The following is a 4104-nucleotide window of genomic DNA, read 5'->3' on the forward strand; positions in this document are numbered from 1 at the left end:
CAGTTTTGACATTTGTGACAGTTGTCACGTGATTGTAGAACACTATTTAGCTAGACCGCCACGTGCTAATTGTCAAAATAACAGTCATAATTCTCAGAAACACGTTTTATATCAAATACTGCAAGGAAACGTTTTAAATCCTGATTTTTGGAACTTTAAGGCATGGTTTGACAGTTTTGACGTTAGTGACAGTTGTCACGTGACTGTAGAACACTATTTAGCTGGACGGTCACGTGATAATTGTCAAAATAACTGTAATAAATCTCAAAAACACGTTTTATATCAAATACTGCAAGAAAACGTTTTAAATCCTGATTTTTGCAACTTTAAGGCATGGTTTGACAGTTTTGACCTTAGTGATAGTTGTCACGTGATTGTAGAACACTATTTAGCTGGACGGTCACGTGACAATTGTCAAAATAACAGTCATAATTCTCAGAAACACGTTTTATATCAAATACTGCAAGGAAACGTTTTAAATCCTGATTTTTGCAACTTTTGAGCATGGTTTGACAGTTGTGACGTTATTGACAGTTGTCACGTGATTTTAGAAGACTATTTAGCTAGACTATGAAGTGACAATTGTCAAAATAACTGTTAAATCTCAGAAAATCGTCTTTTTTCGAAAACTGTATTAAAATGTAATTCTTGAATATTCTAGTAAAATTTTGACAATTTTGACATTAGTGACACACATCACGTGGTTTTGGTAAATAATTTGGAGTAATGAAAATGACTGTTTTAAGCGCTATTAAATTTCCTATTTCAAAAATCTAAAAAGGTATATAAAAAGTTTCACAACCAACATAATGGCAATAACGTAGTTAAAAATGGTAGATTATAAACTAAAAACAGGAGAACGATAGAAGAACTAAAAAACGGTAGATATACCGTTTTAACGGTAGACCAGGCAACATTGCTCATATTATTGGTGGGGCAATTTATTTATTTTTTAATTCTTATTTCTCCTTTTGTTGGTGTAGACTAATAGTTATTCAACAGGCAACATCGAATATTGTTATGGAAAAAATTCCAAAATCAGTATAAATCTTAAAAGTCTATGTTTTTAGCTAAATTTACGATAGTTTTGATATTTTAACCAAGCCCATTGATGTCCTTTTATCCAGGCCCGATCAAAAAATAAAAATTTTAAGGAAAAATGGAAAAAATGGCTTAAAATAACCTAATTTAAGTAGATTATGGGTTAGGTAACCCAACAAATATCGTTGGACTTTTTTGAGGTCTCTTCAACATCCTAGAAGCTCACATTGGCAAAAACACCGGAAATTTCTGCTCACTGCTAAAATATTGGACAAATTTTAGCAAAAACTCAAAAAGTGTGATTTTCCGATTTTCCTGAGCTTATGCCAATTTTCCAAAAGCTCTCAATGACGTTTTCCACTGTACGGGACACAAGAAATCCAAAAAAAAAATTTTTTGTTACGTAGTGTTATCTGTTATTGTTATTAGCAAAAGTGGAATTAAACATACTGGTACCAAGAAACGGAATTAATATACACAGAAGTAATGGTTTTATGTCATTTACTGTTTCTAGGATAGGAAAATGTTTCTTTTCTGTCTTAAAAATGGGAGTCAATAGTGAATTAACTACAGTTTGGATTTGGAAGTAACTTGTTGAAGCTATCTTCAACATCTCCACATCTTTGAATTAGGACGAACACCACACTCATTAAACCAAATTGTTGTTGTTGGTATAAATGCCCAATAAATTACTTCTTCTCTTCAAAACATCTTTAGCATATCAGGCTGATGGACTTATTCTCTTGACACCTCTTTGCTCCACATTTTTTGGTCAGCGCAATAAATTCTGATTGCAGGGGATGGATTTCCAGAGTTGTAGATTCTGTTGAAGATATCCCCTCAGAACCCAACAGTTATCTGTTCATCCTCCACGTTATCCGGACCTACTGCTTTTTTGATTTAGGCCTGTTGCATCCTTTGATAGTAAATTTCTAGTCTTTGTTCTTCAAAAAGTGTTTCCAAATATGATTTTCATCTGTTCTTCAGATCCTCTGATTTGGAAGCAACTTGTTGAAGCAATCTTGGGTTAAAATTGACATCTCTACATCTTTGAATTAGGACGAACACCACACTCATTAAGCCAAATTGTTGTTGTTGGTATAAATTCTTCTATAAATTACTTCTTCTTCAAAACATCTTTAGCATATCAGGCTGATGGACTGGACACCTCTTTGCTCCACATTTTTTGGGCAGCGCTATAAATTCTGATTTCCAGAGTTGCAGAATCTGTTGATGATATCCCCTCAGCACCCAACAGTTATCTGTTCATCCTCCACGTTATCCGGACCTTCTGCTTTTCTGATTTAGGCCTGTTGCATCCTCTGATAGTGAATTTCTGGTCTTTGTTCTTCAAAAAGTGTTTCCAAATATGATTTCCATCTGTTCTTCAGATCCTCTTTGTTGAAGATATTTTTTTCATTTATATCTGTGATCTTTCATTTATGTACGTTAAAGTGGTCATGTTTGGCTTACAATATTTCTTTTTGGACACATTTTTTTACTGCCTCCTGTTCTTAGGTTTCTCTAATTTATCTCCTCATCTGTGCCTTTCCTTGAAATGTTCTTCTCTGCTTCATTTAGTCTAAAATTTTATTGGTTATCCAAGATTTAATTTTTTGGTGTTAAAAACTCTTCTTTGTCAACTCGATTATTTTTGTAAATTTGTTTATCTTAACCTGCATTCCTTTCCATGTTTTAACCTTCTCGGTTATGTATTCACTTGCTTTTAGTTTACCATCTTCAAGTTTTCTAATTGATGATCCCGAGTAAAATACTCTGTGTTCTTCTTTGTCTATCCTTCGTCAATATTCTCTTTCTCCTCATTTCCTGGATGGCGTTGTCTAATTTTCCTACTTTTGCCACATTCAAGTGTATATTCTGACACACCTTGTTTGTATTGTTTCTTCTCTAGGAACCTTCATTGTATATGTACAGTTTTCCTCTGTAGTTTCTATGTCAATGACGCAGGGCAGAAATAATGGCAAATTGTTACGTTTTCCAGAATTTTGCTGGAAGTCATCTAGGAATGACTTTAGCATTGTATTGACTGGGTAATAACAGATCAATAACACATTCTTAACAATCAGCGTATCAAAGGACTTACAAACAGTATAGTAAATAAAAAAGTACCGAAAAACATATGAAAATCTTCTCTGTAAAGTAACTTATAGTTGTACAAATGATGATATTGTTGAGAATAGTGAATCTCTTATGGTGACTCATGAATTGTCACAAAAAATTGTAAAACAAAATGTCGCTCAGAAATTCCTTCAGACAGTTTCAGAAGGGTTTTCAAAAAACCATTAATTTGGTCCCCAAATTGGATTAGAAGGTTTATTTTGAGTTCTAATTTAAAAACGAATACAGAAGATTCATTATCAATCAGAAGCTTCAATTAACAGAGTTGTTCAGAATATTTGACCACTATGTGAAAATCCTAAACAGTTTTTGGTGTTCTTGTCAAATTAATTGAGACAACTTGAAGATCATACAGTGCAAGCTACTCGAACAATCTGGGACTAGCTTTCGTTCTGCTAACAAACTAACCTAACCTGCAAGTTTCCGCGGTGGTGCGATAAAGGGCAACAAACCGTAAAGGTTTACTATGTAGATTCGAAGACGGGAAGCCCCACGACAAGGTAATCGGCTTTTAAAACTTGCAAATTAGTCGACGAATTAAAGGGCGTACCGCCTTTAAGGTATAAGCTAATGCTACAAATACACGTTTACAAATAAGGGGTCGTATTCAAATATTCCTTTGCGTGTATAGAATTTTCGGTTGAGTTTGGTTGGTGGTAATTATCAACTATTATTGTTTTTCAGTTTTAATAGGACTTGAGCGTCCGCGAACCTAAATATCGCTGCCTAATCCAACTCCCGGACTATTTTTATAGTAATAATAAGAATAATAACTAATTACGCGAATAATAAGGCTTCGACGTGTCGATTGCAGGTAATGCAACAATCGATGGCGTCTAAAAATATTTCCCATAATAATAATATTGCTTCACAATCTTCATTGTTCAAAAAATAAAACTCCACATTACAAAGTAACAGTTTTTT

The sequence above is a fragment of the Ips typographus genome, linkage group LG1 (assembly GCF_016097725.1).
Source record: "Ips typographus isolate SLU linkage group LG1, UJ_Ityp_2.0, whole genome shotgun sequence".
In the NCBI taxonomy this organism is placed as follows: Eukaryota; Metazoa; Arthropoda; class Insecta; order Coleoptera; family Curculionidae; genus Ips; species Ips typographus.